Here is a 26438-nt window from a genome sequence, read left to right as displayed (position 1 = left end):
TACAAGGCCGATAGTGTTCCCTTAGAAATGTCACATTTTCTTTAAATATCCTCTGACACAAACTTAGAAAAGCCCTTCTAAAATATGCTTACTAATAGTTATCCAAAACCAACTCATTCTGCCCTTTATCTGACTAAGAAGAGGATCTGTTATTAATTTTTTTAAAAGAGCTTTTCACTAAGAGATGCTTAATTTCCTATTAGCCTTAACCTCAGAGTTATGCCGTATACCATATTCTGGTCCTGTAAAACAAAGGTCCTTGTGGGGTAAGACACCTTAAGTGGACTCTGAAAGACAGCAAACTTACACTTGAATTTACTTCTGCTTTAACTTCTTTGTTCCCCCAAATTTGGGAATGTGATATTTCATTTATATTCATAAAAATAAGAATAATATTCATAGCATACCCTCTTAAGGTAGATTTTCTTTGGGATAAAAAAGATTTCAAATGTTTGACAACGCTTACTGTAAGTAGCATTTAAAGTAATGTCTTTTTCCTCTTGTAACCCATCACATTCAGTTCCTATACAGACAGTCTCTCTAGTTCTTGCCTTTTGTTTTGATACTTCTGAGCTACACAAGAAAGACGTGTCTTTTGGTTTAATGTTTATCTGGTGGTCTAATCGTGGGTCACAGATGAGTTTAAATCAAAGCTTCAGTGATATTTATCTAATTGAGTCCAAGTTGTGGCAGCCTGTTGCAAGATTGTGGGGAGATCTGAAAAAATATTTGAGATGGTCACCTAATCCTCTGGTTGCAGGGGGCTGCCTGGTGCCTTCCCATGATTTCATTGTCGTTCTTAAGATGGAGATTGTTCAGGTAATACAGTGAGCTGAAATAGTATCTGTTTTTTATTAAACTGAAGACTGCCTGTGTATTTTCAGTGTCCTTCTGTACTTGTGGGGATATGCAAGGTTATAAATCACGGAAGGAAAACACCGTAGCACCATTTCAATAAAACATCCTGCTCTAGAGTGTCTGGGACAGAGAGCATGAGTGTTTCACTGCTTTCATGGAGCATAATAAGTCATTCAGAAGACAAAGTGCTTGTAATTTCTTGTTATAATGTCTAACATTCTTGGGCAGGATTCCCATCCAGGGCTACTACCTAGAGTCAAAGGACCTGTTTCTTCAGAGTAATTTCCTTTCTCTAGAAAGTACTCTAGGTAGAAATCGAAGCATTTACCTGGCTCAGGAACATTCTTGGTTTTGCTGCACAGCTTGCAGAAAGTTGTTGTAAATTGATACAAAAGCTTCCTTGACCATTGTGTAATCAAAATACTTTCTTCCTAAGCTGCATTTCTTTCTGACCAACTTCTGTGATCCTATATTCATGTTGACTTGCTTGGTCCACAAAAAATCCTGTAAAACTGTTGGAATTCTTGTAGATTAACTAAAGGGTGCCAAGACCTAGCTAGGACCAGAAGAGGACGACTATACATTTCCTACGAGGACTTTTATTTGCTGGGGACAGGTTTCTGTGGTCCATCTTCACATATCTGTGAAGAAATATCGATCCCAAGGATTCCAGAGACATTTGATGGCTTCAGGAAGGAAGGCTCATGTTTTTTTCATCCACCACCATTCCAGTTCATCTTTTTCAAACCCCTCTGTGACTCCAGAGTTCAGGCACCAAGCATTACTTGTCTGCCTCAGTCAGTCACTTTTGACATCAAGTGTACTTGATCTGGGGCTGGTAGTTTACTTCAAACATTGTTCGTATGAATGGGTCTGGCAGCTGGGAGACTGCGAAAAAAAAGTGCATGAACAGTGATTCTTGTTTTCTGTCTTCAAAACAGATCTATTGTACGGTTTCTGCTGGCTGTTTTGAAGAGCCTTGACTTTGAAGCTGGAGAGAAATCATTATCTAAGTCACATTCATTTAAAGTTGAGGCCTGTGGTCTCATAAGCGATCACTCACATTAGCCTTATGAACCTTCTCCATGGATGGGTGAGAAGAATATTGCCTTATTGTAAAGCAATTTAAATAAGGGAAAAAAATCTATGCGCTGTGAATGCACACAGTATATTACATGTATTTATACATTATGCATCCCAACTCCTACCATTTGCTTATAGATCACAGCTGTTTCTTTTCTCTCTTGACCTCCTTTAGCTTGTGACATGCTCTGCTGTCATTTTCTAATATCATTTGCACTATTGAAACTGCTATCTTTTCCTTTTTCCTGTTGTCAGATAATTGGTCATCTTTTGTTCTATCATAGAGCTTGAACTCAGAAATTGAACTGTCCTGATTATTTTATTTTATTTTATTTTATTTGGCATGGCAACTCATGTTTATTTGATTTTTAAATTTATGTAGCAGGTCTTTCTCTAACACTCAGATCTCACCTAGAGCTTTTTCCTAAGGGTCTAAAAACGCCTTCCGAACAAGGTAGATCTGTTGTCTCTGTTTAACAGAGATGACTGAGACACTGAGATGAGTGCTTTGCTTAGAGAGAGAAAGCAGATAGTGGAAACAGGCAGGGAATGAGCGAGGGTAATGTTATTCAGGCGCTTCTCAGGAGCATTGCAAGCAGTTTCTGTGCTGAAGTCACATTCTGAGGCCTGCCACGTTCTCTGCCACTTCCAGTCAGGAATTACCTGGAATTTGTCGAGAGCATTTGGAAAAACTTCTCCAACTGATAGGGATCCACGAAGGCTCCTGACTCATGACATTTCTGGTCGCTGTGTCCCTGTTCACCTGCTGCAGGTAATTCCCAACCCCTGTGGTGTTTGCCAGTGTGTAGCATGTCGTGCTTCATGGCAGGGGAAGCTGAAGTGGTGATGTGCTGCTGCCTGTGTGACAAACCCAGTTCACAGGCAGGACGTGCGGCACACCTCTGCCCCAGTCACGCCTCTGCCTTGACGAGGAGCCTCCTCCTAGAGGGAAAACGGGCTGGAGCAGTACCTAAAGTCAAAGCAACACTTGATAGGATGGCAGAGGGTAAAACCTAGTGGAAGGGGGTGAGGAGGAAAGGATGTGGTGGATCCTAATTCTGTGCAGCTTCACACAAGCAGCACAGGGAGATTTATAGGAACATCTGTGAAATGGAGAAGTGGGTATGATAAATGTGGTAAGTCAATGGCAAGTGGTGAAATTACACCTTTGTGTCACATTCTATCAGTAATTTCCTCCTGCTATATTTGGGTCACCTCCCAGGAGCAGTAAGGGGATCGAATGGTGACCAACCCACCTTTTTTGAATTACTAATTTAGGAAAGCGGAAAAAAGAATTGGGCCACAGTACATGAATCATCCCAGATAAAGGTCAGACATTCCTGCTCTGTACTCCCTTTGCTTTACCAAAAGGTACTTGAGCTTTTTACAATCAGGCAGCCAATAGCGGCCTCAATGTGTAAGGAGACCTAATAAACTTGTGAAAATGCAAGAAATCAGATGGAGCAGTCTAGAAAACCTAACGAGTGGTTGGAGGCAATTGTAGTTTTGGTAACACTGCGACTCCAGCAGCAGGCAGCTCTCCTGGAGCCCCATCTTTTGGGTGCCATCTGTAGCAGGATACAGATGTGAAAGCCTCGGTCTTAGGATGCTATACTGCTCTGCCAGTCTCTGTCAAATATAAGCAGTTTTCACATAAAACCGATGGAGATACCGATTCAGGTAAGCCAATAAACAATACCACTGCTCAGTTTTGCTGATTGCCTGTTGCAGCTCTCATTTAGGAGGAGAAAACTACATGGAATTCTGGTTTTGGTACATTTGTTTGTATGGGTTATTAGGCTGTGTTCAAGTTTTCTTTGAGCTTTCTTTAAACAAACGAGCAAAAATGTGTCATAAAGCAAAAGGCTCTCCCCTGAGGAGTTTGATGTTCTGTCTCAGCCAGATACAAACCATTGGGATCAAAAGCAAAAGGCCCTGGAGATATTTACATATCTGAAGGAAAAGCAAGAGATTTTGATGAAGGAGGAGGGTGGCTTTTTGGTCCAGAAAAACTTTACAGGGTATTGGTGCACATCTCAGGTGAGTTTAGGCAAAGGTCACGAGCAACCCACTTCTTGCTGCTGGGTGTGGAGACAGCTACCGATCTTTGGGAGCAATTTCCTTGGTTTTGGTATCTCCCAGTGACGGCTCTCCAAAGAAATCATCTGGGCTTTTTGATGCTGTTGTGCTAACGGGTTTTGACTGACTGTATGAAGTCCGTTAAATTATGCATGAGATGTGCATTTTGCCCAGTTTGAACTGTCCACACTAATGGAAGGACTAATGTTAGATGAACAGCATCTCGTAACCGATGTGATTCTTAACTGGCAGGCAGTGGGCTGTCAGCGTGAGCACATAGGAAACCCAAACACATGGCCACGGAACAGAAAGCGTGACATAGTGTATGCAGAAGAGGAAATTGGAGTGTGCTGGGAAAACAAATAACTACAGGGCACTCTTGGGCAAGTAAACAAACACTGCCAACAGCCACATCCTATTTTTTTTGATTAATGGATGGATAACTCTCGGAGTGTGATGTAGGTAGAGGTAGGCTTTGTCTGACTCCAGCTGTGGTAGAGTGCCAAGAAATGAGATCTCAGAACCTCCTGTGCTGAGATCAAGGTCTCAGAGGTCCAACCCAGCCCAGGAGACCTCAGTACTCAGACACTTCTTCATATGTCATACAAAATAGGACTTTTTTCAGGCTTTGAGGGACTCCTCTGGCTCAGCCCATCTGGTGAATAGCAGCCTTTCATTTTGGAACAACAACAACAAAGTCCTGCAATGCTCAGAAGCATATTGGGCAGCGAGGCCATAGGAGGAAGCCCAGCGTGCTGTTAAACAGCTGTCTGGATCCCTGTTTCCAGGAGAATGATGAGCTTAGGAACAGTTTTGCATTTTCCTCTAGATGTGCTCCATTTCAGGGTTTCCACAGACAGCTGGAAGTCTGCTGAGGGCTTTGACAGGCCCCATCATTTCGCCCTGCGCACTTGTGTACGTTTCGGGGCTGTGTTTAGTTTGGCTTTCTCCCTTGCACACATGAGCTGTGAGGTCCCTGCGTGAGACCGGTGGTGTTTCTTGAGCTGGGCTACGCAGCAAACCGAAAAAGCACATCTGGGAGCTCTTCATCTTGCAAAAGCTCAAGTGCCCTCCTTCCCTTCTGTTACTGCAAGGATTCTGTGGCTTGCATGTGGAGGGCAGAAAATCAGAGGAGCAAGTGGGGGCTTAAATGGCTTCCTGATCTCACTCGGCTGCCCTCTGCAAAGCACGGCTGGGTGGATAGGAAGGGGCAGAGAGGGGTGGTTACGGGAGAGTCTGCTCTGCTCTGGTGGCCGCTCTCCGCCTTAGTCAGAGTAACCATAAGAATTGTGAAATTCAGTATATTTTGTATTTTTAAGATTTCACCTCAAACCATTCAGGTTAGAAACATTTCACTGGTAAATGAAAGCCGAAATTCTTAGCTGGATCAGGGCTGCAGGAGCTAAAGCTTTAAAAATTGTCCTGGGAGCATAATCCCCCAACAGATATGGGGGTCCTTGGGAATGTCCTTTGTGTATGTGTACTTTATTCCATCTTCCTGCCTGTTCGTTGAGTAATATCAGTACTGACTTATGTGATTTGTTGTTAGAAAAATCTTAATTTGATTATTTTAATTAAAAGAATCCCTAAAAGTTATAACTGTGTGCACAATGAAGTATTCTCAGGTCCTGAGAATAAGAGAAGCCCATGCCTATTGCAGCCAGTGATAAAAAAACCCTCTCCCTATGGGGTACTTTGCCAATTGGACTAGTTTTTCCAAGCGGATTATTCTTTCTTTCCTTTTTTTTTTATTATTATTTTTTTTATTGCTGTGTTTTGTTTTGTTTTAATATTGGGCTTGAATTTGTGAGATACTTCTTCAGGGTTTTGTTTTGCTCTCTCCTTCATACTGGAGGAAAGTAAGTCTCAGATGTGTGGTAACTCTTGTTAATTCCTTGTTTTTCAGAGATTTCCAGCTCCCTGTGTTGCTTAGAGCTATGGAGCCTCTGTAGGAAATTTATGTTTTAGTGGGCTTCAGGCATACCTTCATGTCTCTGCAAGGCTGGGAGGGAACAGGCCAGACATGCAAGATTGAGAGTTTTAAAAATGAACTTCCCAAGAACGTTGTCTGGGTGATTTGTGGTTGGATTCTTGAAAGATCTCCTACGTGGTTCAGAAGGGACAGGTACTATTACATGCTTGTGAGTTTTCATGTTCACTGGTTTTCAGAAGCTTTGAGGGAATGCTTTTAAAATGTGTAAATTTGGGAGTGTAGCTCTTGCTGTCCTTCAGTGGAACTTTTTATCCTCATTCCTCGAATTACTTTGAAATTGCAACATAATCATTAAATTGTCCAGAACATGTTTTCAAAAAAATGTACAATGAAAGTATAAACAATGCTTTAATATTAAGACAGCCTTAAATATATAAAGGCATATGTATCAGCTTTTAGTGTCATTACTTAGCTAATCAGAACCTCTAAAAGACAATTTCTAGAATAACATTCTCATCTTAGTGGTAAAAAATGGCAGAGCAAAATAAAACAGTTCCTATTTTCCCATTATCTTCGGACTGTAAAAAGCAGGACTCCAAAGGGAGATTGCAAAGGTCATGGAAACAGTTAAACCACAGTTTAAGACAGCGGTCATGCTCTCCGTATTCTGTTTTTCTAACCTTGTGTTTGCACGTATTTCTTCAGCTGCTTTGCTTCAGAATCCCTTAGATGAATAATAAGAGGTGTAGTAATATTCCTGCTGTTAAAACAGTGCCAGGGAGTATGGGCTCTTTCTTGCAGGGAATCCGAGGCTCAGAGGATAGCGAGTCTCTGCAGCTGTCACTTGTAACAGCAGCTCTTGCTGGATACGCCTAGAAATAAGGTTTCTGTTGTCAACCACTGAAAGAGTTAACAGAATTACTTCGGGGAAAAAATGCATTTCCATCTGAGATCTACAGCTAGGTTTATGAGCTTGCCTTGTCCAGGCAGGTGCAAAACCTAGGAGGGAAGAGTTAAAGATGGAATATACATCTGAGATGAGATCCTGTTTGGGTCTGAAAACAAGACATTTTTTCTCTTCCTCTGGGAGCTCTGCAATTTAAGTAAAGAGAGCAGGTGCAAAGTGCTCTGAAGACCAGCAGCTGAATAAGTCGAAAAGAATTTTAAGTACAAGGATGCTGTGCTTCTCGCAGCAATGACAGAAATCAGTTTTGGAGGTTGCACTGGGCCTTCCATAAAATATCAGTGGACAGACCTGGGTTTAAATAGATGTTTGAACTACTTGTTTTATTGACAGGCTGTCATAGCATGAAAGGGGAAAATAGAGAACCACTGCTAACAGCAGCAAACCTAAATAAATAGCTGCCATGTTGTGGGTCAGTGCTTCCTTTTGGTGCCTGCAGTAGATTGTTGAAAGGGTGGAGAAGGGCAGTGAACTCCCATATGGCTTCACAAAACTTCAGGAACCGGCAGTGTCCCAAAAACCAGACTTGTGAAGTTCACTGTAACCCTTTCTAGGAAAGAGGTTTGTTGTTTTACAGCTCCAGGAGGGTGGAGGGGGTGTTCTGTCTACACCTACAGGAACAAGGTCCCTGCTATGAGGAACTTACATTTCAGTCAAGACCTTATACGACAGGTGAGATGTCCAAACGAAGTTAGCCATGTATGAATGAGTAGTTGGGAAGGCAGAGAGGTAGTGAATTGCCTCAGTAAAAGCATGCAGTGATCACGAAGAATAGGGTCCTGTGGTTTTGCTGAAAGGAAATTTAAGAAGGAATTTAAGTTAGACTATGAGAGCCTACAGGCTAGTTCAGGGATGGCTTTCCGTGCAGATAGCACCTGCTCAGTGCAGGAGATACGGGAAGATAGGGCTGGCATTACTTGGTCCATGATTTACAGGAACTGTGCAAGAAGTAGGAATCAATGACGTTTTGCAAGGGTTGCAACGAGCAGTGTGCAAGTACTGCAATGAACAGTTTTGTGTCTGTGATAGCAGCATTACTAATATGCCTTGAGAACGTAAAGAACAATTCTGCAGTCAGTGTTCTGTAGCTCCAGTAATCAACTGATGCAAAAAGTTGGAAAGGAGTAGTCCCGTTACTTCACCTCCCCCAATAAAGGGATGTTTCCTTTGTTATATATGATAGTAATTAGTTTGCTTGCAAGGGGAGGAAGTATGGAACAGAAGAGATTTAAAATAGTGATGGAGAGCCCAGACCTGAGAGGATGAGACTGCAGCAGAGGATTATCAGGATAGAGAGCAGTAGTTAGTATTTTCCACCTCCAAAACACTGCACAGCTATTAAGCAATTAATCTGCACAAATGAGCCATGAAAATGATCAGTGGCTTTGTTGAAGTCCAAACACAGTGAAATCATGTTTCAGATTTAGGACTTAATGTTCCCAGTCTTATGGCTTAGATGGGAAGAAGAGAAATCTCAAAGAGCTGTCAATCCTGTGTGAGCATCCAGGACCACCACGGCATTGCCCAGAGGTGTACTGCTGGAAGCTCCTTTCACAGATTTGAAGGAAGTGAGTACAGACTACAGAGATGCATAACATAAGCCCTACAGTTTCACTAGTGATTAGTCTTCAAGTTCTGGTACTTGTGATGGAACCAAAGTATACTTTTTCAAAAGAAAGCTTTGGTTTTTGCTTCCTAAAGCATAAATAATTTGGCATATTACTTTAAAACTTGTTCCAATAATTACTTAGCTTTCCTCCCACCTTCTCGTTTTACATAAAGAAATTGTAAAGGAGAGATCTTTAAAGACTGAAGTTAATTGTTCCATTCTACATGGATATAGACTTAGGTATTGTTGCACTTCTGCTGATTGTCTTACAAAGCCAGAAATATAAATAGTACTTTCTTGAATTTTTTCCAAATCTATTCAATCCAGAAACATTCCGTGTTCTCCTAGCATTTTTGAAATTACTTTTCAGCTGTTATGCTGTGGCTTATGCCGCAAATAGCAGGTGTGTGTGTGTTTTCAATTCTGGGATTTGCTCTTGGAGAAAAATAATTAACACTGGCAGGAGTTTGATTGCATTAATTCACAAAAAGAAACACCCAAACGATAAATCCATAGTGGGAGAACTGCCCATATGTTACAGATTGGCTTAACATGGATGAGGCATTAAATAAACTAAGTCTGAAAAATAAAAACCTTATCAGCTTTATTAGCGTTGAACTCTGTGGCTTCCACTGGGGCTGACACACTTAATTAAAGATGCTCTGGTCTAATTAGGTTGCACATCAAAAATAAAAATACATTTTTTTTTTTTTTTTTTTTTTTTTTTTTTTTTTAAGACTTATCCAGGCTCCAATTCCCAGCAATGCGAATATTTATTTTATTCAGTTAGTCTCCACCTAGAACAAGTGTTGCTGGCTTAGCTAGCACTAAAATACAGGGGCTGAAGTATTTAGATTTCTTGCACTGAATGAGGCTGGCTCAGATCTGTAATGTCTGCATATGCGAGTATGGCAAGTGTGGGCTAGGGAGAAAGAAGATTTCATTTTGAATTTTAAATCATTATCTGATTCTATTTGACTGGCTTAATTCTATTGGTGACTAGCTCATGAAGAAATCCATCACCTTCATTTATTTTACTACCCATGGGATTGATTCCCCTGTGGGTCCAGTCCAACCTCTATCGAGGTCAGTGGAAAGACTGACATCGATTAAATAGAAGATGGTTCAGAATCAATGGAAATGCTGCATGTCAAAATGGAGGAGTGTCCCTTCTTTCTAGGATCTCCTTTGCTTTAAAAACTGAATCTCTTACTATCAAACAGGAGAAATCTACCATACCCTGTTGTGTGTTCCCATGATTTTCTCTCGGGCAAGGATGAGCGGCTTTTGATTCAGTGCCTCTAGTACCTGTAATAAGGTCTTGCTTTCAGACTGATCTTGGAACATGATGACCTCGTCAGCCTTTTGCTGACATTTTTGTACTTTTTTTTTTTTTTCCAGTTTTGTTTTTTCTTGTAATTTTGCTTAATGTAAATTGCAGTCACAGCTGACATCAGTGGCTTCATACGCTCTTCTGTCCAGGACAACAGGTCTAAACCCAACCTCCTGCCTACCAGAAACAATTTTCACTCCTGATGATGGCATTTGCACAAATCTAAATTACTGTGAACAAAATTCTTCAGTTTCTAATGGCTATCTAACTAGGTAATTATAACTCAGCCAAATAGGCTGATGACAGGTATAAAATGAGAGGGCTTCAAAGCCTTTCATTAATAGAAAACACAAGCACATATATAGCGTTTTAGCTATATCACTGATGTCTGGTGCTGTTTTGGTAGCTCTAAACCTGAAGTGGCATCCAGACCTCCCTCAGTGACAGAGGAGGGCTGAGATCCCTGGCATGAGGACTGTGGCTCTCACTGATTTTGATCCGTTTGTGAAACCTGAGCCTACATGCTGCAAAATGGACACCTAAAAAGAAATGGTTGGCCACAGTTTTATGCCTGGCTTCGTTTATGACTGAACATGCTAATGTTTCCCAAATATTATCTCTGTAACATCCTCTTGTGGAGTTATTTTGCTTTTGTACATTCAGTGTTAATTTTCATTTTTCTTAGTGATTAAAAAGTGCTCAGACTGCCTCGTGCAGTTTGCTGGTTCAGGGTTAGTTACTGAATTAGGATTTTGGAATCATTTAAAACTGTTTCTTGGAGAAAGGAGACAGACAATTCTGATTTATTAAGAGTGACTTAGTGTTAAATGGAGTGCAACTCAAATGGCAAGCTGCCTTGAGCTATTTTGGCTTTGTTTCCTGCTTTCCTCATTTGTGTGTGTACTTCTGTGTGTACATACATACAAATGCAAATCTCATGCCAGAGCTGAAGAAAGCAACACAGTCTCCTTGCTCAATCAGTGATCTACCTTGAGATACCTAAGGACTGTAAGTGGATGCGATGTCCCAGAGGCAGAATTATTCTTTTTAATTATTTCTGCTGAACAAATCTACAGTGATGACACAGCTCCACAAGCTGGCCTGATGTGCTGTGTCCCATAATCGAGAGCAATTCCAGGATCCACATTCTCCATTATCTGCTTGAGTAAGGACATAAATACAATTACAATAGGTACTTGAAGACAGCAGTGAACCGAGGAGAGATGCATTGCTACAAGGACAAGTCCTATTGAGACGCTGCTTGGTCTGGTTCTGGCCCAGGTACAGTGACCCTGGCAAACAACATGAGGGGCCTGCCATGGTGCTGCTGCCACCTTCTTTCTTTGTAGGCCAGCCTACTAAATAGTTTTTCTCACAGTGGATAGCACAGAATGCCATGCATCTATAACCTGTAGTATGATTTGCTGCTTTTCTCATTGTACTGCTTTCTTCAGGCTCTTGAGGGAGAAAAGGTTTGATGCATAAATTGTGAGCCATGGCAGAAAACGTGGCCTTGTATTCTTTACTATTAGTATCAGCCGTCTCAGAGTGGAGTGGCAGCTTTATCAGTGAATATCCAGCAGTTTTTTCACATGAAGTTAGACATTTAGGAATAGATGCACCTCTTTCTACTTTCTGAACATACATTTTGTTATGACACCTTACGGAACTCATTTTAAACTCTGCTTCAGGGCAAAAATATTTATGGCACACTTTAAATAAAACATATTATGTGTTTTGTACAAACATATGTATCATTGTCCCCCTAGCTGGAGCTGATATAATTTCTGACACCAAGTGCTACGCCTCATGCAAAATTCATGACATGTCATTGCATAAGAATGAATGTGTTCCTTTAAAATACAGGCCTTTCAGCCACGATAACCACTTAGTCTTCAGTTCCAGGAACCAAGTCCTTCCTTGCTGTGACTGTTCGAGTAAACCGCTGTGTCAGTGACTGGCAGCCTACCTACACGGGAGGGTAGGTGCTAGTTTGAGCATGACTTTCTCCCACAGATGATCTTCACGTCTAAGTCAATGGTATTTTTGGTCTATATTCAACATAAATCAGCCCTTCCTTAGACTAGCAGCAGGGCTGGTCATGAAGCTCGTCTGCCTGATGGGTACGTAAGCCATCCCCTTGTTAAAAGCATTCAATATTGAAACTTTTCAATTTTTAATCCTTGGTTATAAAAAGAGAGAGGGTAAAAAAATAGTTCTGTCAGCAACATATCTGTGGCAGAAGATTATTCAGACATAATGTAGTGCTGTGAAGGTGTTGTAGGCATAGATGAAATCTGCATCGTGCATAGTATAATGTAAAAGTGGCCTCCAGCCTCCTGGCTGAGTGAAATGAACAAAGAATGGGGCACAACAATAGGGGTGGGGAAAAATGTTGCCAGGAGGGAGAAAAAAAGTGCCCCTTGGGGTGGTTGGAGTAGAGGGGAGCAGTGCCAGGCCCGGCCTTCTGGCCAGTGCTCTGCTCCCTTCCCAGGGACAGGGTCAGCAGCCCCAGCTGGGAGCTGGTGCCCCTAATTCTCCTCTCCTACGTACAAGGCCACTGAGCGGTGTCAGGAAGTCCATCCCCATCTCTGTCAGCTCTTCTGTCAGTGGCTTCATCTCTGCTGGGTAAAAGGGCCGGGGTGGGGGCTTGGTAAGTCAGGTTGGTGGTGGAACTTGATGATCTTGAAGGTCTTTTCTAACCTAGGTGATTCTGTGAATCTCCCATAGAGGTTTTTTCTGGTCTCAGCTAGGAAAAGTTCTTCTAATGGCTGCTTTCCATCTTGCAGAGTCTGGCGAGGGGTTTTCAGGGCTTGGCTCTGAGGGGGTGTGTGAGGGTGTGCAAAGGGTCTGCAGACAGGCTCAAAGTGCAAGGCCTGCTGGAGGGGTGTTGGTGACCTGGGCAGAAGGAGGGATGGCCTGCAGCCATGCTGTTCAGACTGACTCCTAGAGCAAGCTCTCATGTCCAGCTTTCCTCTCAGAAATAACTGCTCAGCTTACCCAAAAGGAGCCTAGAGTGATTTGCTGTGGCCATAGCAGCTGAGGCAATGCAGGTACTCCTATCAGCTGTCTGTATGGAAGTTGCCAACAAGTCAATGGCACATTAAAGAACAGAAGTCCCATGTCACAGAGACTCTTTGCTTCGACCCTCAGGGGTACTTAGTACCCCCTAATTCTGTGTTTCTGTAGCAATTATAGTAGTTTGGTAAATCTGGTTCTGTCCAGTGTGCCACAGAAGAACGTGATTACTTTTTGAGCGGCTGAGAGGGTGATTAAAGCATGACTGCAAAAAGGAAAAATTAGATACAGATTGGAAAGTCAAGAATAAAAATAATTAAAATGAGGGCACTATTCCTAAATGGTCCTGCACCAGCTGTGCTGATGGCAGGATATACATGCAGCTACACACAAAGGTTCTTGAAGAGATCCAGCACTTGGCTTTCACCTGGGAGAGGCTGCACCGTGGCTGAGTTGAAGTCTGCGTGGCATTGTAATGCATACAGGCTGGTTTTTAAGGCCACATTTTCAAGTACATTGAAGGCTCAGTACTCTGACAGCTACTGCCCCTAAAACTGTGCTGGATGTTGATGAAATGCAGCAAGGTCTATTGAGTCCTCTTACAAAGGCTGAAGAGTGTTGTCTCCTATTTCAGCACAAACATCATCTTGTGCAGAAAATTACTGCTCTGACACACCTGGCTCCATCTCCCTGCTATTAAACCGATTAATACAACAAATGATATTTTATAATAAATACGTGTCACTTTTATGATTTTAACTGGTCTTTTGATTTGTTTCCTATTTTATGTTGTTTAGACAGACTGATTTAGACAGTTAAAAATCCACTTAAGCATGATACATTGTGGCTGCCTGACAGACAATAACATTGATATATACGACTAGATGAATCTCTAATTAGATTTTGGCAGCGCTGTCACTGTCAGGGAAAGTTTCCCCAAGTACTCCATTGAAATGATATTTTATGCAACCTTGTGTAACAAAGGCCATTTTTAATTAAGCAGGTCCCCTGAAAAGGACATTAAACTTAATGTACTTTTTTCAGTGGCCTTTGCCCTTGCAGTATCTGCCTTTTCAAATATAGTCTTTGGTAGAATGACTTAGATTGTATATTTAAATAAAGTACATAAAACAGATAAAAATAGATTTAAAACAAACAAAAAAGTGATAACTGAAGCTTGCACTGAATGCTATAAGTAAAATTAGTTGTAAGTATGGGAGCAACAGTCATTTGATAAATTATTATTGTTATTTATATAGTCAAGGAAAATGTCATTTAGAACCAGCGAATCATTATATGATTGCATGATAATATCAGTATTTTCTAAATCCCATTTTTTATGAACACTTCAAAGTAACTATAGAATAGAAGAGACATTAAGGAAATGGAAAACTATTTCCAGTAAAATCTACCTAAAATACGTCAGGTTAGTGTCAGAGCTGGAGGGAGGCCTGCAGATACTATTGCAATATAAATGGGAAACACCAAGTATGTCCAGCTATGTTGCAGTTAATGGTGATGTACATCATTTTACACTCTCCAAAGCCACAGTGAGCTAGGTGTTAAAATCTGTACCACTTGACTTACACTTGTCATGGTAGCTGCACGTGAAAGATATAAAATGGGCAATCAGATTTTCTCTTCAAGGTCTGGACTGTTATTCAGGTTTCATCGAGACTGCAGAGAGCAGATGTGAGCACAGGATCCCGAGTACTAACCTGGGACTATCTAACTGGCCTGCTTGCATGCAAGTGAAATAAAAGCTTTCCCAGTAGATGTGTACAGCTTAGAGAAAAACAAACAATAAATGTGTATATTCCTGTATCCTAGCATTTAATGAGTGAAGATCAATTTATTCCTAAGTACATAATAAGAAATCTCTAGGGATGCTAACTGGAGTTGTGTGTGAGGATTCTCTACAACTGAAAAAGCGGTTGAGGAGGATGGTACTTTGGGATGAGCCAGAATGTCCAGAGCCTGCTGAACATTTTCCAGTCTGGTCAACTTGAATAAGAGCAGAGCATTTTATTTGTTTTGATCCTAAAGAGATTAATTCTCTTGTTAGCAAAAGAAGGGCTGTTGGGCACTCAATGATGTCTGTAGCAATTCTGCCTTTAATTTCAAGAAGTGCAGAATTCTACCTAGTCTATCCAGACCTTCTATACATATCACTAAGAAGGTCATTCCTTTGATTTTCCTGTATAAAGAAGTTAGCAAGGTAATTTGAAGAGTGAAGGCAGAGTATTTCCCACTAATGTCCTGTGTGGACATTTGTGGTGCCCTTTAAAGCAAGAGTTAGGCTAGGGCTTGTTTTCATAGGAAGATAATACACATGAAAACACAAGTGAGAATTTACTGTCACCGTTCCATCTGTATTAATTCCAAAAGTGAATGGCAACTGCAACATTTGAGAAGTCTTACTTCACTCCTGTGCCAGTGAGCAATTTTGTATAAAACTATCCTTTGCATATGTTTTTGACAAGTTGGAGTGCAATAAATTGAGGAGCATGTATATTTCTTTACAGAGACAAATTCTATGGACCAAGTAATGTGGTGTGATCGAGTGAACTGAAATGCCAAACTCTGCAGAACTGCAAGAAAAGGGTAAGTTCTTCATTTCTTCTGCTTACTGTTTTTTTTTATGGTTGCAAATTTACTTGAAGGCGTTATATTTCAATTGTCACAGCTCATATTTTGGAATGCATTTTTGGCTTTGTACTAGTATTCAGTGAGATTTCCCTAGCAGCTTTGAATGGAGAAGGTAAGTTTACCAACCTTTACACTGCAAGTTGTGAGGAAGACTTGGTTAAGGTCAATTTATAATTCCCAAACATGCATGCTCTTTAAGGGAGCATACTCGACACCTACTAGCTTCTTAATGCTGTCATGGTAAGCCTTGTCAGGAAAAAATACAACCTTCAGTGCAGTTTCAGATGACCATTTCTAGGATGTTTAGCAAATGTTCTAATCACCCCTCTCTGTCTCCTCCTTGAGCTCTAAATTTATTTGCTTAGGCATTTAAGCCCTGGTCTAGGGCAGGAGCTTATTTTTCCCTTATAACCCCCATTTGTTTTAAACAGTAGATCTGATATCCTCTCTACTGATGAGAAAGATAGGAGGCTGTTAGCACTGGTACTATTTATATTGTGCTAATAGGTTTAAACCCTCTCACTGAGCAGTGCTGATGGTTTAAAATAATGACTAGGCAATAAATTTTTACCAGGACAGGTGTACAAATAGTACCAAAAAGAGAGTTCTGCTCAGGGTCAGACTATGAAAAGAATGGTGTCCCAGATTATAGTGCAAGATGAAACTGTTTCATATGCTATTAAGATCTGACAACACAGGGTTTCAGTTTTAGCCACCAAGACTTATCTGCTGTCATTAACAAGATCCACATGAATCTAATACTCTGACCCGAGTCATAGTCATCTCAACTTCTGTTCTCAAAACTATTCATTTGAAGAGTGGCCCTAGCAGTCATTGACTTCAGTTGGCCCCAAAGCTGCACCCACAAAATCCTGGCCTTGCACTGATTGTCACAATTGTCTGCAGTTTCCAAAACCTCCCAGAATTCCTATCATAAATGTACCAGATGTGAATAATGGAAAGACAATGAATTACCCTGGACTTCAGGAGTAATAAGACAGCATATCTAACCTGTGCTAACTGACCATGGCCCTATTGTTTCATTAAATACCGAGTTCTTTGATAACAATGTATTTTCAGCAATGGAGACATTTTTTTGAATATACTTTTCACTAGAAAATTATAAACCAAGCCAAAATGCTTTATTTTCTACTGTTTTGTTTTCAGCTCCACACTTCTTACTTTTTGTAGTAAGAAACTATTTTTGTCTTTCCCATTTTAAAAATGTCCATACTGAGCCCGCCCTGATATTCACGCTGAAACATCAGCTTTGCAAGAAATCACACTGAAATATTTTTCAATAGATGAATTAAGTATGTAGAGCTTACAGGCAGGGAGTGAGTAAGTTTAAATCAAATGTAAAATGTTGTAAGTTTAAAATGTGATTTAAAGTATGGGCAAAAAGAAAGATCCTTTTGACCTCAATGGTTCATCACCTATTTAAATCTCTAAGCAAACGTCAGTGAAATTGCTGTACCTGGATAATACTGTGCCAGTATTTACAAGTTCATGAGACATGAGTGTGGAGGAATCCAGCAGTATTTGTTTGTTCAGCAAGTACTCATTTTGAGTCCTGTAGTCAAATAGCAGCTATTACAACCTTGCTAACAATAACTTTCAAGATGATACAATCAAAACATTATATGCTTTTGCTGAAGGTAGCAGCGTCATTGTAAAAGTGGTACGTTTGAGTGGTAGTCTTAATACCTTCATTGCACACACTTTTTTCCCCTCAGGACACTAGGCTTGTGAGATAATGTATACAGTACTTCAGAACGTAACAAAGCTCTCATTAACTTCCGAATGCAGAATTCACCTACCCCACGTTTTAGTGTGGATTTATACCATCTGATTTGCAGAAGCAGTTAAAGATTCTCAAGTCGGCAGTCAAACAGTTTTATTCTGTACTTAGTTACGGCAGTATCAGAGATTGTCCACCAATAGAAAAGATGTCAGCTTGGCAAAATGTGTAGTTTACTTCTTTGGAAGCTGTAGTGCTTGTATGTCCTTCCCGATATCTCTTTTGTTTGTTCTGTTATCATTTTACAATAGTGAGACTCACATGACCTGTGTTTAATTTGGTTATAATGTTTTCTTTCTTCTGGTTAAACTGTAGAGATAAGTGACTGTTCAGTCCAAGGTCTTGGATTTTAAATGAACAGCTAGCTGTTCCTTCATTCATCACTTTCTACCTGAATGACAAACCACAAGCATAAGAAAGGAAGGTAACACAAGGGTCACAAACAGCGACATAAATTGTAGCTTTGCTGAGAGTACTTGGCTGTTGCAGAATACCTTCTACTCAGTAATTCAAAGCACTTTACAAATACTGCTGTTTTAAACTTCTTAGCATTCTTGAGTACCAAGGAAATGTTGTTTTCCCATACTGCAGATAAGTGTACAGAGGAACAGAAAACAAATTCCTGAGTAGCTTTACGACTTCTGCTGTTTTAGTATTCTGGATTACCAAATCCCAGTTTCATCTATAGCCTTAAAGAAGCCCAAGGCCTAGTCATTATTTTGTCAGAACAAATGCCGAGCCAGTTTAACCACCTGTAGAAATGACTGCTGCTGGTCCCTCTGAGTCTGCCATCCTTGCCTAGGAAGTGGAGGGGACAGAGGCAAGAGGTTTGTCCCAGAGGCTCCCTGGCTGTCCTTCTAGGGGAGGTCTGGCTAAGTCTCTGCTGGTAAATAAAAAAAATGGAAGTCTGCTCTTTAGCTGAGACTCCCTTTGTGAAAAACCATTTGTAAAGAGCCATTAGCATGTGGTTGGACACCAATTCCACTGCAAAACTTTGACCCAGGGCACATACAAACCACGGATTATGACACCAGTCCTTCCTGTGTTTAGAATAACAAGAGATTTAATGGCAATGAATCTGAGCAACATTTAACATAGCCTCTGGCAAACACTGTTTGCTCTTTTAAGGTTATCTGTTGACCCTAACAGCATAGCTAGCAAAGCTCAGTGACCAGGTTCCTTCTGGAAGATAGCCCTGTAGCAGGCAACTGGCACACAGAGCAGGTACCAGGATATTTGTATTTGCATCAGAAACCTACAGAACAGCCCTGATTTCTCAGCCTCATCGTGCTGTTTAAGTGAGAATTGAACTACTTGATGTAGAAAGATACAGCCATGAAAATAGGAAATGCCTGAAATGATCTTACTCTTCTTTATCCTCCTTCCCCATCACAGACTGATTTTTAGTTTTATTTTGTATTTCAAAAGAAATTTATCTGTAGGGAAAATTGGAAGGAAGAGAAAGACCAGGCATGGTACAGCTGTTGTCCTCCATAGAGAACTGTCTCGGAGGAGGTAGCAGGGTGAAAAGGAGAGGTAAAGGGAAGGGGAAAAAAATAATCCTTATGGTTGGCAAGTGTTGCCACTGTGGTGGTCAGTGGATGTTTTCCACATGTGTACGTGAGGGCAGCAGGGATCTTGGAGCTTGTTTTTCTTCTGTGTGCAGCACAGCACGTTGGCCTAGATTTTATTGCTGTGACCTGAACTCATCTTTGTACCATAAGGGAAATACTTGCAGTGCTTTACAGATCTCAGAGACAGTCTCATTTTCTCAGCACAGAGCTAATATATCAAGCTAATTTACTGCCGTAGTGTGTTGCAAAGCCTATATAATATTGAGTAAACATTGTTGGCTTATACATTAACTGTAACTAAAACCCTGTGCAAACGTTATCCTGGCTTCGGGATTTTCCTTGAAGGAGTGACTAGGAAGGGAAGGGTAGAGGTTTCTTCTTTCTTTTTCTTTCTTTTTCTTTTCATTTTATTTTTTTTAATCTGTTAAATTTGAGTCAAGTGACAGGAATGGTTAGGAGCTTTCTGCATGGATCCTATTCGTTGTCAGGATCCCTTGGCAGTGTTTAATGTGGTTTCTTTTTCCTATTTGGTGTGCAAATATAACTGAGGAAAATAAGAAACCGGGTGTCTGTCTGCTTTGGACACTTAGTGGAGCTGCTATGCCTTTGTATGGCTAAGAGTTCTAATTGTTTGGATGATCTTCCAAAAAAGGGAACCAAATATTTTGTTCTTTATCTAGGACTACTTATCCAAGGATTGTAACATGCTTTACCAGCAGCGATTAATTAGAAAATAAGGATAAGTAGATATGAGGAATATCTTTTAAAAAGGAAGCAGGATACCAGCAAGTTATTATCTTATTCAGTGAAGAGAAATACATGTATTTGACATGTTAAAACCATTGAAATTCAGTTAAAATAAGTTGTGGTCATTTGCGAAATTTCTCATTGACCTTGTATTGACGAACAGACTGAAGTTGTAGTTTGTAAGTAGCTCAGTATCAGACAAAAAAGGTAAATGAGCAACTTCAGGATTCGTAATCCTGACTCTCAGAGCTCACTCTTGTCAAGAGAGCTTTCTGACTGCAAACTGTGAAAATGATCCTCCTATCCATTAGCAGTGCACAACTGCTGCTCTCAGCGAGCCATGAGGGAACTGAAGGGATCCTCTGAAGGTATTTCATTTGGTACCATAAAAATCTGGCTGCGCGCAGTCCAGCCAGCACCTGAACAAAGCAGGTATCCAGCTTCTTGTCTGAGGATTGTTCAGATACTTGGTGACTGCTGAAGTCGTAAGGCACTGATGGGAGAAACCAGCAGTGGAATGATGATATGCAGGAAGCTCATAAATCCAGTCTATCAGAAGAGATGGAAGGAACACCGTTGCTTTGGAAACTTAAGAGTAGACTGGTTGCTTTTGTAGAAAGTGCCCTCGAGGAAAACTGTCCTAGAAAGGTGTTGGGAAAAGCATTTTTTCTGTGTGCAATTCCTGTGAAGCTATTTTTCTGTCCACTGTGTATATTTCTATTATTTATGGTAACCATATGTTCTAGTTTTACTGGGACTTTCCCAGTTTCTCATGTGGTACTGTCCCAGTGTGCTGGGAGCATGAAATAACATTAATCAAAAAAATGCAAGGGCTTTATTTGTATTCAGGGCATATTGCTCTGCAGAGTAAAATTCATTTTGGCTTTACTATGAACGTACTTTCCAGTGGATGAGTGTTAATCTTATTGAACAGTGGTAGGAACGAAGAACAAAACATCAGAGCTGTTGTTTTGCTCAAAGTGAATATTAATGTCACCTATTCTGTGTTTCATGATAAACGCAGTTTGTGAATCACTGGAAAAAAATCTCTCCCAGGAGGAGCCAAGTGTCACTATGAGGGTAGAGGGACAGCAGCGTTTATTCTTGAAAAGCAATCCCATGTGTCTTCTGCATGAATCTGGCAACCCCAAAATGAGTCACTAAGAAGTGTCCCATTATTTTGTTTATAAAATCTAATCACTTTTAATCACTCTGGGTTTCTACTGCATGGGGCCAGAGGTTGGGGTAGGAATACCTACCATCGCTCCTCTCAGCTCGCATTCCTTTATTTCCTCCTTTTAACGGTTTACTGCTGTTGAGGTCTGATTTGCACGTGTCACATTCCATACAGACGGTGGTGTTTTTTGAGCTTGCTACAAAAAAAAAAGATAATTTCTCACTGTTTTTCTTGCACTGGGGGTGGGAGGAAAGCAGCTTCTGGATTGTCTTCTGTTTCTTCTTCAAAGAAAGCCAACTGAGTCACATTCTCATTTTCTATCAGAGAAGGAGGAAGAGTAAACAGATTACATGGGATCCCATTTCTATTTCTTTTCAGATAGGAGTTAGACTTGGACCTGAATTTTGGACTCTAACAATCTCTGGGGAAATCATCAGGCACGTGCTCTTCCCGCCCCGAGTTCAGTCACTTAAAGAGTGTTTTTTTATACCATTAGTTTTGTGATGAGTCTGGAGGTCAAACGTCTACAGTGAATCAAGAGTTTTTGGTCCTTCCTAAACCAGGAACAAATGGACACTATAAGCCTAATGTAAACCCTGGTGAGAGAAATGGAAAAACTACCACTGACTTTGGGGTTTGGATCAGGCCCTCTTTAGAGATTCCATTTTCACATGTGCAAACAAAATCCTGCAAGAAAAATACCTGTTAGTTACAGATTTCGTTACAAACTGTGAATTCATACCAGTCTTGTTGATCTTGCTTTGGAAATTCTTAAAGTAGAATCAGAGGAACATAGATAATGTTTGAATTGTAGGGATAATACTAGAAACAGATACTATACTTACCAAAAAAGAAAAGGAAGAGAAAGTAGTTCGTTATGTGCAGTTATGAGTCTGCTACTTTTTCTTCACTGGGATTGCAGAATTTTTGAGATATGCTTTCCTGGTGCTTGGGAATCTAAAATCTTCCCTGGTTTTCTAACATTTTTAAAAGCTCCTTACTGACTCCAGTATAGCTACCATCGTCTTGGAGTAGAGAATATTCATGTTTACCAGTTCACCCCAAGTCTCAAAATCCTTAATGTATTGTAGAGGGCCTTTGCTTCTCAAAGTCATGTAGTGACAGAACTGGAGAGTTCTGCTTCCCTGTCCGTGATTGTACTCATCCAGCCACCACTCTTCTCATCATTTTATGATCAGCTAGCAACCTTTTTCAATGCCAATTGGATTTTTCAGATAAAGCCACTAATTTTGATTGTGCAATAGAAATCAGCTTTCAATGGTATTTCAATTAACGTTGCTATTAAAGAAATTGCTTTTTGCCAATACTCAATGGTTGGTTGACATTCAGGGAACACATGACTCCTTTTAATACAATCTGTATTGAAAGCGCAACTTGCATTTGTCGTCTTCAGACTAGCTTCTTGGAGTTTGGATAGTTTTCAATGTAGCTGAAATACGGCGGACTAGAAACAAACGCACAAAGTTATTTTAGGTTAAAAGCTTTCAAACATGCTCTGCTATATTCCATTTAGCCACCTTGGTAAGATTTGCTAAAATACCTGCATTGGGAAAATTTATATAGAGTAGGAGGGACAAGAACTTGGGACAAGAGCCCAGCAGTGTGGAAGTGTGTGTTTCAGTCGATACCCAGCTAAGCAGTGAGGTGCAGAAACCAGCACTGTCCCTAGAACAGAGAATTCCCCCTGGATTGCTTGGCAGCCCTGTTGAGTGTTTCACTACTGCAAGGTGCTTCGGTCCTCTTCAAGGTGAGGTCACTTCGATTTGAGCTTTTGACTTGATAAAATGATTTTGAAAGTCCTGAGGGAAGGGGATCTCGGGAGAATGCGAGTTAACTGCTTTCACCCAAAATATTGTTCCTGACTGCCTGAGCTCCAGGTGGCTTTCAATCTAGGGCCAGGCAGTCCTTGGAGGAAGCACTGCCTGAGACTGAGACCTGTACAGCCAGGTTCCTGCCAAAGTGCATCAGCTGGTCATAGTGCATTTCAGAGCAATGAGGAGAGCACAGGAAATCCTGCATGTCCTCCTCGATATAGATCAGACTGCTATGTAAATGACCTGTGGAAAGTCAGTGCCACCAGTGCAAATCCAGGAAAATGGGACTGTGGCTGGACATGCAAAACATTTTGGGACAGATTCTGAGATTTTTTTTTTATTTATTTTTTATTTATTTATTTATTTATTTATTTTTTTTCCAGCAGCAAAAAGTCTTTGAAGGGTACTGGCGCTGGATTTCCTACCATGCAATGGCTTCTATCATCACACCAAAAATTGTAGTCATGTCTTCTGGTGGGAGATACTTGGAGCACACCAAATGTGGGGTTGCAGAGGAAATAATTACTTCACTGTGCCCAGCTTTATATTTAGCATAGGGTGAGTCACTGGTGTTTGATTTTGTTTAACAAAATACTGAATAATCAGGGCCAAAATGCCCAACACGCATGTTTTCTGTTGTTTCAATACATTTGCCTATAGTCATTTGAAGTACATACATTTGCTGTTGAACAAAAGCAAGCACACAGGGCCCTGATGTTAGATGTTAACAAATGTGAAACTGTGTTTGTAGCAACTTGCAACAAGGTTCAGTCTGTGTATACCCGACAAAGATTGCTTGTTTAGGAATGGAAAAATACATGTAGAAATCGCGGACATTTTGCTTATGTGCTCGTTCAGGCAGGAATCTGATAATCTGGCTCCAGACATTGTTCAAGGGATTTCTAGTGGGCATCTGGCTCCGTGGAATTTATCAGTTGTGTTCAAAGCAGTCTGGCCTGCTTTCCAAATTTCATTGTTTGTTTTGAGACAAAAAGTGACATCCTCTGCCTCCAATTTGCTTTCTCATTCCTGAGGACCCCACAGGTTAAAACCATCCCAGTCAGAAGGAGAAGTGAGCTTTTCTGCTTTTACATCTTTAATTGCAATCTGAGCCAAACGACCCAGCCAGTGCTGGAGAACTTGAACTAACTGAGAAGTAAAGACCAATCTGAAATCACAGCAGATGATACAATAGAGCACTAAATAAGAATATTTAAAAAAAATAATAAAAAAGAGGCAGCCAAGTTGTCAGCAGCATACCAGTATTTTAGCTAATCCCCTCTGGGCCATTTTCTTAACAACAACCAGTTGTGTTTATCCAAAGATTAGTGTAGAGACTTTTGATTTTACAGTGCATGTTCCCCATTTACTTTTAAAAAATATTTATATACTTTTAGATATATATATGTCACTTAGCGTTCCACGTGAGGCAAATAATACCATGTTGATCTAGGTTTTATTGGCAGTGTATTTAATATTTGGGATGGGGTCTGTAGTAAAGGGAAAGCAAAAATCTGTGGTCCTGTGGGCTGAGGATTCGAGCCAAATGTTTGGGTCCCAGGAAATTGGCCAAGCCTGGATGCTGACAGTGTCAACTTGCACGTACAGTACATAGTTTAATTTTTTATCACGAGTCTTTTTTTTAAAAGAAGCTGTTTGCCATTTCAGCTCTGCTCACAAGACGAGAAATCAGCTGAATCAGTTAAAAATAAAAATCTTCCTTTGACTTAATGTGACAGTAGGGTTTTGCCCAAATAGGAGTAGAGATCTACTGTGCTCAAAAAAGGGAGAAGGGGACTTGTATGAATATGGCTTTCACAATGCTGCCCAGTCCTGTTCCAAAAGGGAGGAAAGGATTTGCCAGCAATTGCAAACAGAGGTTTGGGTTTCTGCCTGTTTTAAGAGATTTCTCTCATTTTAATAAATGTTTGAGTAGAAATACTAGAAAGGAACTGTCAAAAAGGATTATTATTTTTGCATCTGGTTTTGACACCCTTAGCTCCTATTTTAAACAGGAAAGTTGCATTAAAACAGTAGAAATCCTGAAATACGAGTGGCTTTATCTCAGCTCCTTTGCTGGATCAAGTCCTGGATCAATTGGAAACAGGTGTAAGTTAAAATGAAGCAGGAGTGTTCACACTGAGATTGGCCCTGGTTTAATGAAATTGATTTTTCAGATCAGTTTAAATTGAGCTCATGCAATTTGTTCTGTTATTTAAATGAAGCCTGCAGGAGTAGTCTTGGAATGAGGGACGTTATACGATACAAGTAAGACTATCTGAATCAGGACCATTATTATTATTTACGGGAATCTACTTTTCAATGAATTATATATTTTTTTCAAATTAGGGGGTAGCAGCCATAATAGGCCACTGGTGTTGGCTCCATTGATAATTATACCATTTTTCTCCTTTTCATAATTGTCCTAGTATGAACTGTGCTATTTTAGCAGAAAGTGTTAATTATTTTATCAACAATTGGCAGACCCTGCTTCAATTTACTGGTTTCCCTTTAACCAAAACAAAGATTACAGGCCCTGTTCCATAGCTCAGCTGCTAAATCTTTACTAAGAAACTTGGGAACCCCTTTCTCATGAAACACTGTGTAAAGCTTTAAGCACTCTTTGAAGCTGAGTTGTATTAAATGATAGACAAAAAAAGCCCTCTGAAGAATTGGTGCTTAATTACAACTTAATTAGCATAATTATGCATGCTAATAGCATCTCAAATGAATAGCAGTTGTCAGGAGGTTGGGACCATCTGTAAGAGTGTCGGATTAATACATCATTTTTTATTTCTAACAACGCTGTAACTCTTTCCCTGAAAGTGATTTTCATTAATCAAGTTCATTTTTATTATATAGAAAATTTGGCATTTTTCATTATGGGCCATTATCCGTTTCCCCATGCAGTCCTAATACAATACTAATGAGACCCCATGTGGCTACTCCGCACTGACAATGGTAGTACAGGTGTATTATTATAATTGTTACAAACAGCACATTGTACCTCAGGACTAGTAGAGTTCTAATCTCAAGGTATCAGGGTTTCCACTTGGTACCTTCCCTTGGGTCCAGTACAATTTCCAGAGCTTTATGAAAAACATACATGTTTGTGGTTATGAGGAAGCAGATTTAAAGAGATAGAAGCGTGTTTGTTTTAGAGCTGGAAACTTCACAGTTCAGTAAGATGCTTTTGAGGTTTTTTTTTCCTAGCTCCACTAAGCTTTGAGCTTAACAGAAATTGCTTGCTCCAAAGAGCTGCTGCAGGGAGTGGGGATGATGCAGTGGATACTCCAAAGGCATCAGTATTTACTTAAGATTTGTGTGTGTGTGTGTGTGTGGAGGCTTTCAAACCCCAGAAGTATTATTCACTGTAAAATTCAGTAATGGCAAGGCAGTGGAAAAATCTTCCTGGATATCTGAATGTTCCTGGAAAAAATGTCAGCAGCCCAGTAACCATGCTCGAGTGGCACATGGCGTGTACGTGCACACACAGAGTGGCACCTGAAAGTTTACTGCAACTTTTGCATTTCATCAGTTGGCCACACTCTGCTGTGAGCGGTGCTACCGAAAATCCAAAGTGCTGTGATTTAATTCTGTGGACTTAGTTCAGATTTCCAGTGCAGCAGCTTAGTGCATAGCTGACCTTAACACTTGTGTTTTAGCTTTAACTAATTGGTTAATGTTTGCTTTGTAGAGTCAAAAAGCTCTGTGTAAGCTCTAAGGATTATTTTTATTTAGTGGCATGTTGGTATATTCCTGCCTAATGTTTGTGTTT

The 26438-nt window shown here is 40.4% G+C and overlaps 1 long non-coding RNA gene across 2 annotated transcripts in view; it reads left to right on the top strand.

Annotated features, from left to right (window-relative positions):
• LOC118172505 overlaps nucleotides 1-26438 on the top strand; it is a 169214-nt gene that overhangs the window by 79595 nt on the left and 63181 nt on the right. For both annotated transcript variants that reach the window (XR_004753736.1, XR_004753737.1), the window contains exon 3: nucleotides 15403-15481. This is a non-coding gene — a long non-coding RNA (uncharacterized LOC118172505). The remainder of the gene's footprint in view (nucleotides 1-15402; nucleotides 15482-26438) is intronic.

The sequence above is a fragment of the Oxyura jamaicensis genome, chromosome 11 (assembly GCF_011077185.1).
Source record: "Oxyura jamaicensis isolate SHBP4307 breed ruddy duck chromosome 11, BPBGC_Ojam_1.0, whole genome shotgun sequence".
Classification (NCBI taxonomy): domain Eukaryota; kingdom Metazoa; phylum Chordata; class Aves; order Anseriformes; family Anatidae; genus Oxyura; species Oxyura jamaicensis.
Note: the sequence above shows the minus strand (reverse complement) of the source record. Positions and strands in the feature narration are given on the sequence as shown.